A 10,255-nucleotide genomic window follows, 5' to 3' on the forward strand; every position below is an offset into this window, starting at 1 on the left:
GGAAAGGTCTGAGCCAGATTTTCCATCTCATCCCCAGGACCTCCAGCACGGTCTTTGGCACGCGATGGGAACTCTTTAAGAGTTGCAGAATATATGATAGAATACTTCGGAGCATTTAATGCACTTTGGAGTCCCCAGAGTATTTTCCTATACCTTTTATATTTCGGGATTCTTCATCCTTCTTGAAATTGGCTTTTGTGATAAATCTGAGTTCTCATTTCTTTCTCACCTCGTTGATTGTTCCATTTTTGTCTTCCTTCATGGCTTTTGTTTTAATTTCTAGTTCTTTAAGGCAAGCATGAAGTTCTGTCTTGCCCTTTACTATTGTTCTCTTTTATACACTTTCTCTCTCGGTTACCCATAACCTCTGAGATTCTCAAATCTAAATCCCTAATCCCAATCTCTCCCTCAAACCATGGTTTTGCACCTTCCTGGTAGTCTCTCTACATTTCCAACCAGATATTCATCTTTAAAGCCAATGGATCTCTGACTAAATTCATCATCTTTCATCCTACTTCAATTGTCTCCTGTGCTTCTCTGCGTCCTGGCAGTTACGTTTGTGCCGCCTTTATCTTTGCTTTCACTGAGTCCTGTCAGGTCTCTATCTCACTCAGAGTCCATGTGTTCATCCCAGTTACCATCACATTAGCTCACACCTTGGCTTTCTCATGTCTGTCCTGTTGTAATAGCATTTATACTCCCCCTTCTCTTTGCTGGTTCTTTTGGTTTTAATACATCTTGTATACTGGTATGAGAGTAACTTTTCCCACAGAATTTTTCTCTTAAAAACTTTCATTCAGTTAATAATTTGAACATTGCCTGGGCATTTGATGGTATTAAGGAATTTTAAAATAAATTTATTTATGGCTGTGTTGCTGCACACTGGCTTTCTCTAGTTGCGGCAAGCCGGGGCTACTCTTCGTTGCAGTGCACGGGCTTCTCATTGCAGTGGCTTCTCTTGTGAGCATGGACTCTAGGTGCGTGGGCTTCAGTAGTTGTGGCATGTGGGCTCAGTAATTGTGGCTTTTGGGCTCTGGAGCACAGGCTCAGTAGTTGTGGTGCACGGGCTTAGTTGCTCTGAGGCATGTGGGATCTTCCCAGACCAGGGCTCAAACCCATGTGCCCTGCAGTGGCAGGCGGATTCTTAACCACTCCACCACCAGGGAAGTCCCAAGGAATTATTATTTTTAGATCTGATAGTGGTTTTGAGGTTGTATTAGAAAGGAAAAGAGGCCCTTATCTTTTATGCATACATACTGAAGTATTTATGAATAATTGATATGATCCTTGGATTTGATTCAACTCATATGGAGTGAGAAAACATGGATGGAAGTGTAGATAGATAGGCTGGAGTTGATGCTTACTCAGACTAGTTGATGGGCACATGGAAGTTCACTATACTGTTCCTTATAATCTTATATATGTTTGAAATTTTGCATAATAAAAATTATTTTAAATCAACTCTTCCGTTCTTTAAGTGCTCGTAAAATAAAGTCCAAACTCTTTATTTAGGAATAGAAAGCCACAAGCCAATCCCAGTCTATCCTCCCAGTGTCATTGGCCAGTGCCTCCCACATATATCCTTTGCTCGTGTGGCAGATTAGCAGACTCTGCGTTGTGTGTGTGACCGTCTTTCCCCAATCCTCTGCGTTCCTGTACACTTCTTACCATGAGCACCTTGGCTGCAGGATTGCCTTTAGTCTAGGTATAAGGTAGTTTGCAAGAGCTGTACATCGCTATAAAGCCATCAACCAATGACAAAGAGGGTTGGTGATTAAATTCCCCAGCTGTTTTCTCTTTTGGGTGGATTCCCCCAGAAGTCTCCAATGGACTTGAGTTCCATTTGCCCACTCTGGTATCTTACTGTTGAACACATTAGTATTGCTTTCCTTCCCTTCTCGGTCTCACCTCTCCACTTCTGTACTGGATCAGTTGCATCGAGTCCTAGTTTCAGGCTCTCCTGGGGGGTCGCCAATCTCACCCAGCTGTTAACTTGTCTGGTTCTGTGCCTTTGTTCAAGCCACGCTCTTGGCATGCGTGCCCCTCCATACCTATTACTTGTATCATTGCCTCTTCTAATCTTAAATTTTAAAACAATGCTAGTTTTAGAAAACTTTGAATATATAAACATTACAGAGAAAACAAAAACCATTCATGGTTACAACACCCCACAGATGGACATTTTCTTTAGTCTTTTTCTGTGTGTGTGTCTGCAATCATCTGACCATTTTCCTGGGGCTTGAAGATCCACTTCCAGGATGGCTTACTCACATGGTTCTTGGCAGGATCCCTTGGTTCCTCACTGACTTTGGCAGAAGGTTTCGGTTCCTTGCATATTGGCCTAAAAGGGCATCCTGAGTGTTCACACAACATGGTAGCTGGTTTCAGCAGGGAACGTGATTTAAGGGAGAGAGCAAGAAGAAAGTTACAATATCTTATTATGACTTACCCTTGAAAGTAACCTACCACTTCTGCCTTATTCCATTGGTCACACCAACGAACCCAGATACAAAGTAGGAGGAAACTATATAGGAGCGTGAATATTATGAGGCTGGGAACATTGAGGGCATCTTTGAAGCTGGCTAGCAGAGCTAGTTTGTAATCTGGAGCTGCTTTGGGGGTTTTCAAAAACTGCCGTTAGGGCATACCTTTTTTATGTCTTTCTAGCCTGGCCTCTGAAGAGGAATCATTTCATGTCCCTTTTCACTGTGTCTCACCTGCCTCTTTAAGATCTCAGACTTTCTTCTAGTTCTATTTTAATGATACTGTTTTTCTTTGTTGTTACTATTCTGAAAATTTTCCAATTCTGCGAATAAGACTCAGGCATCTTTTTCAAACCACTCCCATTTCTTCCTAATTTACATATTTTTTAATATTTATTTATTTATTTCATTTTGGGCTGTGTTGGGTCCCAGTTGCGGCATGCAGGCTCTTCGTTGCGGTGCACAGGCTTCTCTCTCTAGTTGTGGCATGCAGGCTCTAGAGTGCATGGGCTCTGCAGTTGCAGCACAGGCTCTCTAGTTGTGGCTTGCATGCTCAGTAGGCGTGGTGCACGTGCTTAGTTGCCCCACAGCATGTGGGATCCCATTTCCCCATCAGGGATCGAACCCATGTCCCCTGAATTGGAAGGTGGATTCCCAACCACTGGACCACCAGGAAAGTCCCCCATTTCTTCCTAATTTCTAAAGCATATCTGATTTCTAGATTTAGAATGTTCCAGAAACATCCCTGTTAAATCACTTTCTTAGGCTTTGTTGCCTTATTTTCAGGATTGTTTCTTTACCTTAAGAAAAGAAGATGAAATAGTATTTTTATTATAACAGCTCCCTCCATTTTTAGTTGTTCATTGATAAAATCTATCACTCTTCCCTTGGTGAAATAATAGTTTGGGTCTCATATCTAAAACTACCATCAGAATCTGTGTATTAAAGACAGTCTGAGTTATAGTGGTGAGAGGGTAAGTTTTGAGGCCATAGGCAAAGCTGCATGACTCCTAAAGTGAACCCTTTCACAGATTTCTCCTTGGCCCTGAGTATAGTTTAAAGCAGAATAAGAAGGAAAATTATCAGGGCAGCTGAATTACACCTGCCCGTCGAGGGCCTGCACTAGGAATTTAAGACTAAGACTCCACCCATTAGTATTATGGCCCTTATGGAACTTTGTTGCCTTTGGATTTAAGTCATGAAGATATTTTCTAATAATTTATCCAAACATTTCACATTCATGAAATTATTTATTTTAGCGATAATGTAAAGTTTACAGCATAACATTAAATTTAATTAAACCTTCAAAACAACGTAAATAGACATTACAATTAAAATAAAACTATGACAGGATGTACATGATGGTCAGCAGGGAAAACTTGTTCTACAACTATTTTATAATCGAGCTATAAAATTAGTTCAAATACTACACTTGTTTTTTCAGTACCTATCAATAAAAATTGCAGAGTTTTGTCATTTGAAGATTGTAATTCATGATTGAACATAATGAGGAGTCCTTAATGGGGGATGTGCCTTTTCTTAAATGTCCCATTTTTATAACTCGGACCCTCAACATTCTTCAAATGCAGCACTCATTTTCCTGCTCTCGTTTCTTCACTTTGAAGGCTAATTTGTTAGCTTTCTTCTCTGCTCTCTGTTCCCTGTGCTCTTCTTTTATAACTTGCTTTCTTGCTCTTTTCTTTGCTTTCATTTTTAGAATGTGGTTGAGTTGATACCTTAAGTAGATCATTGCCATTAATCATCTACACTTATTAACTTGTTCTGCTGTGAGTCCTTTCTTTGGTAAGCCATTGAGAGGTATTCCTGTTCTATTAAATACTTGGATTTGTTTGGGCTTTGGTTAATATTTGATAAGCTAAGGATGGTTGAATAAATGGGAGCATGTGCTACAAATGAATTCACAATCCCACTTCTCTTTTGCTTCTTCTAGAACTAGAGAAACCATCTCTTCTTCCTCAGACTCATCAATATCATTAACTGGCAGACCTTCATCCTCAGAGTCTTAAAGTGTATTCAACTTCATACAATTCTCTGCCTTCTCTTTGCATTCGTCATTTAAAACTTCATGTAACCGATTGCTATCTATTGATACATTAATGGAACCCTCCAATTTGGCATTATCTGGCGCTCCAATCTTGTTATCATCTTAATTGCTCGTAAAACTTCTCAAACTGCTCATGTAGGGTCAGCTGCTCATTTCTTCTCGCGACTGAGGAAGTAATAGAATTCTCTATGAAGTGACTTTTTATTTCTTCTTCCTAAAAAATGGCTTCCTATGACTTCATGAGGTTTGCACAGGCAGACGAATCATCTTCATTTGAGAATGGGCTTTAAAAATCATAGTCATCGGGTTTCCCTGGTGGCGCAGTGGTTGAGAGGCCGCCTGCCGATACGGGGGACACGGGTTCGTGCCCCGGTCCGGGAAGATCCCACATACCTCCCTATCACTTTCCTTCCCGTCCATATCTTTCCACTCACTGCCATTTTCAGCTTTAGATTTCTTTCCATCTATTCCCTCTTCCTCTCTTGTTCCTCATCACCCTGAAGGATAAAATCATTTTCACATAGATGCCGGATAACAAAGTCAAAATCATCACCAAGAGCTGCAACAACATCAGGATCCAAATCCAGTTGAGGACCCAAAATAGCAGCTGTTTTATTTACCAATTCAATACCTTCCTTAAATTCTGATGCAAACTCTGATTAAGGCAAAGTAAATCCATGGCCTAGAATTATTAAAGTTTCCTCTTTCTCATCTCTCCTGTTACGCTGAAGGTATTTTGAATTTAAGCACATAGGGCCCAGATGATTCTTTCAAGTGCCGTAGGTAGTTATAATCATTGTCAAAGAACTCTTCATAACTTCCTCTGTTTTGCTCACATTCTTCATTTATTTTGTGTAGGCAACAGAACCCTCTGGGGTGCATTTTCATCTGCTACTAAAGACTCTTTGACTCGAATGGACCATGTGGAAAAGACACAGTTTTCCTCTCTCTAAAGAGCTTTCCCCCCCATTCTGTTGCTGTGTGGGGCTCACACCAAGAACAGTGACCTGAGGGTCCCAGAGCAGGTGACACATCTTGGAAGTGGACAAGGCCTACCTAGTAGCCACGTCTTAAGGCCATGCCATACATCTACTCTTGGACTTCACACTGCAGGTCTGAAGAATTGGCTCAGAGACACAATAAAAGCTGCAAATATTATTACACCCAACAATGCTGAAAAACACTTAATCCCTGCCTCAGCTACACCTGCAAGGTCAGCCAAAGCTGTCAAAAGAGTCTCAAGTTACCTGTCTGACTCTGTGCCCCACTCAGGCTTGAAAACCCACATGGCCTAACACAGTAAAGCCCCAGCCTTGATCAAAACACTGGTTTCCCATGCTATTTTGTCCCCTCCCTCATCCATTTCTTATTTATTTCTCAAGGTTGCTTGCCCATTTACCAAGATGTTGGAGTCTGAGTGGATCAATAAGTACTTGATCCCTTCTCCCCATCCTGAGTCTGGAACCAATATAGAGACAGATGTAGGCTCCCAAGAGAAGAAACTAATCACTTAATATATCACTTTTATTAAAAAGAAAGCTGATTTCTAGAATCAGAGAACTCCAGAGATTGTCCTTTTAAATTAAACTCTTAGTCTCTGGCTTCCATGTGTTCACTGAGTGTTGTTTCTACCTTATTTAACCCCAAAATGAAACTTATTCTTTTCATAATATAGACCTCCACTACTTGTTATTTGTTCATTAATAAGTCTACTAATTTTGCCTAGTTAAATAACAATTTTGATTTCTTAAGATCTGTGGCCAAATAGGTATGCACCCCCAATTTAGACACAGTTACCCATCTTGCCACTGGCACAGCTGACAAGCACAAGCCTCACTCTTATGGCAGGTCCCTTACGCCATCACAGAGAGCCGTGCATGGCTCCTGAGGTCAGGTTGTCACTGAAAGAGGAATGGCTTATATTGAATGGCCCAGTTGATTCCCCCAAACTTTCCAGTCAGGTACATCATTCCTCACCTGGTTGGAGCAGAAGTCAGAAAGGTTAGTTACTTCAGTAGATGAACTTCTACATAAAACCTGAAGCCAGGTAAATGGAACTCCCTCCCAGTAGATATATCCTCTGTCCATCAATATGTGAGAGGTAATTTCAGTGCCCCCCAGTCCACCCCCAGTTTTAAGGCTAAGGTAGTTAGTTAGCTCAGCTGATTCAGAAGACAGAGCAATCATCAGAGGAAAGTACCAGTAGCACATCTAGTCTCATCCCTGATGATAATTGTTTCTGCTATATAGGTAACCTACTAGTCAGTGAAGACATTCAGATTTGGTTAACAGAAAGTTTAGTTACAAAGGTCAAATCAAATTTCCTCCATTTAACTTTCATGATTTTTCCCCTCCAGTCTGAATTATAGAACAGAAAATGGGAATGACCATTTGTTAGCATTCTTCATGCCACTGAAGAATGTTCCTACCATATTATGTGGAGGCTAGGTGTAAATTAGAGGATATGCTCCCACTTTGTTTTATGAGGCATTGACATAGCTGTCTTATATATAGAGATATATAGAGATAACAATCTGAGAATTGCTTGAGAATGTTTGAGAATGATGCAAAAGAGAATCTTGGGTTAGGCTTGGAAACAAATATAATTTAGAATATAATGTAGTCCATAAGAAAATGTGTTGATTTACATGTTTATATAACTGATTGTGACATTTGAAGTGATTATAATATAGCAGGTAGAGAGAAAATTATATCTTTGTAAATATAAGTCAGTGCATTAAGAGCAAGAAATTAGTATTGTGAAATTCCAAAATTAATTTGTTATATCAAATACGCACAGTATTCCTCTTCCCTCTTTTCTATTTTTGTCATCTAATGGATTAATTGTATACTTTTTTTGGAGTCCATTTTACCTCCATAGTTAGCTTATTAGCTGTAACTCTTGGCCATCTTACTTGCTAGGTTGTTTTAGAGTGTGTATTATGCATCTTTAACTTATCACAGTCTAACTCCAAGTGATAACCTATTTTACATACAGAATGAGAATATAAATATAATATACTTCCATTACCTTACTCTCTGCCTTTTTGCTACTGTCATCATACAGTTTACTTCTAGATATCTTAATAACCACCTAATACATTGTCACCATTTTTACTTTGAATGGTTGATTATATTTGAAAGATTAATAATAATAAAATAATAATTTTAAATTTTTCTTTTTTTATTGAAGTGTAGTTGATTTACCGTGTTGTGCCCATCTCTGCTGTGCAGCACAGTGACTCTGTTATACACACATATACATTCTTTTTTTGTTTTGTTTTTTAACATCTTTATTGGAGTATAATTGCTTTACAATGGTAAATGTAATTGTTTGCATCTACCTATACCAAACTCCCAGTCCATCCCTCTGTCTCTCCCCTTCCCCCTTGGCAACCACAAGTCTGATCTCTATGTCTGTGAGTTTGTTTCTGTTTTGCAGATAGGTTCATTTGTGTCATATTTTAGATTCCACATATAAGTGATATCATGGTTATTTGTCTTTCTCTTTCTGGCTTAGTTCACTTAGTATGATAACCTCTAGTTACATCCATGTTGCTGCAAATGGCATTATTTTGTTCCTTTTTGTGGCTGAGTAGTATTCCATTGTATATATGTACCACATCTTCTTTATCCACTCATCTGTTGATGGACCTTTAGGTTGTTTCCATGTTTTGGCTTTTGCAAACAGTGCTGCTATGAACATAGGGGTGCTTGTATCTTTTTGAATTATAGTTTTGTTCGGGTTTATGCCCAGGAGTGGGATTGCTGGATCATATGGTAACTCTATTGTTAGTTTTCTGAGGAACCTCCATGCCGTTTTCTGTAGTGGCTGCACCAACTTACATTCCCACCAACAATGTAGGAGGGTTCCCTTTCTCCATACCCTCTCCAGCATTTGTTATTTGTAGACTTTTTAATGATGGCCATTCTGACCAATGTGAGATAGTACCTCATTGTAGTTTTGTTTGCATTTCTCTAATAATTAGTGACGGTGAGCATCTTGTCATGTGCCTACTGACCATCTGTATGTTTTCTTTGGAGAAATGTCTATTAAGGTCTTCTGCCCATTTTTCAATTGGATTGTTTGTTTTTTTTGTTGTTGAGTTGTATGTGCTGTTTGTATGTTAGCGACTTTCTTTATATTTACCCTTGTGATTACCAGATCCAATGATCTTCAGTCCATCGTGTAGATACAGGTTTCCATCTGGTATCATTTTACTTCTGTCTGAAGGATTTTAACATTTTTTGTAGTGTGAGTCGTCTAGTGATGAAAACTTTCAGCTTTTGTGTGCCTGAAAAAGTTTTTATTTTACTTTGTTGCTTTGTATGATATTTTTCCTGGGTAAAGAACCTCGAGTTTATCATACTTTTCTTTTAGTACTTTAAAGATGTTGCTGCACTTCTAGCTTGTATTGTTTTCTTCAAGAAATCTGTCATCACTATCTTTGTGTCTCTGTATATTGTCTGTGTCCTCAGGTTGCTCTTAAGATTTTCCCTTTAGCACTGGTTTTCAGTAATTTCATTATAATGTGCCTTGATGTAGTTTTTTCCTTTTTTCTTCCATGTTTCTTATTCTTGGGGTTTGTTAAGTTTCTTGGATCTGTGTGTTTATGATTTTAATCAAGTTCGGTACATTTTCAGCCACTATTGCTCTAAATATTTCCTCCTCCCAGCCTTTTGGAGACTCTGATTACATGCATATTGGCTGCTTGTAGGCATCCCACAGTTAATGGATACTCTGTTATGTTAATGTTTTCAATCTTTTTTCTCTATATATTTCATTTAGGATAGTTTCTGTTGCTGTGCCTTCAAGTTTGTTAATTTTTTTTCTTTCCAGTGTATAATTTATTAATTCCATCTCATGTATTTTTCCTCTTAGATGCTGTAATCTTAATCTCTAGACATTCCATTTGGGCTACTTTTATATCTTCTATGTTTTACTTACTTTCAAACTCTTCTCTAACTGCTTGAGCATAAGGAATACAGTTGTAACTGGTTTAATGGCCTTGTGTACTGATTTTATCATCTGTGTCATTTCTGTATCAGTTATCATTGATTGATTTTTTCTCATTATAGATTATATTTTCCTGCTTCTTTGTATGCCTGGTAATTTTAAAATTTGATATAAGAAATTGTGAATTTTACCTTGGGTGTTTCTATTTTCATATTTCTTTAAGGTATTCTTGAGCTTGTTTTAGGATACAGTTAGTTGGAAACCATTTGATCCTACGTGGATCTTGCTTTTAAGCTTTGTTAGGTGAAACTAGAGTTGTATTTAGCCTAGAATTAATTCACCCCAACTAGTGAGGCAGGACCCTTCTTAGTACTCTGAACAATGACCCTTAATAATGAGATTTTACACTCTGACATTTGGGACAGACATTATTCCTGACCCTGTTTGGCCTCCTAACGCTGCTCGCTCTAATCTTTTCTTTTCTGGCCTCAGGTAGTTTCCTCACTTTGTATGTACTGATCGGGACTCCACTGAATACTCAGCAAAAACTTCTGCAGATCTCAAGAGTTCTCTCTTTGTAAAACATTGTCCCTTCCAGTACTCTATGATGAAAATTTTAGCCATCTTCATTTTCCTGGACACCCAGCTCTGCCTCCTAACTCAGGGAGATACCTGGGCTCTGTCTGACATTCCCCTTCCTGTGCAATACCCTGGAAACTTTTTTCAGGCAGTAAGCTAGGTAATCAAAGG

The 10,255-nt window shown here is 38.9% G+C and overlaps 1 pseudogene; it reads right to left on the minus strand.

The window, feature by feature from the left end:
- Positions 1 to 4,062: 4,062 nt before the first annotated feature.
- On the minus strand, positions 4,063 to 5,582 carry LOC112390916 (protein LTV1 homolog pseudogene; annotated as a pseudogene).
- Positions 5,583 to 10,255: the final 4,673 nt, after the last annotated feature.

The sequence above is a fragment of the Neophocaena asiaeorientalis genome, unplaced genomic scaffold, assembly GCF_003031525.2.
Source record: "Neophocaena asiaeorientalis asiaeorientalis breed wild unplaced genomic scaffold, Neophocaena_asiaeorientalis_V1.1 scaffold88, whole genome shotgun sequence".
NCBI lineage: Eukaryota > Metazoa > Chordata > Mammalia > Artiodactyla > Phocoenidae > Neophocaena > Neophocaena asiaeorientalis.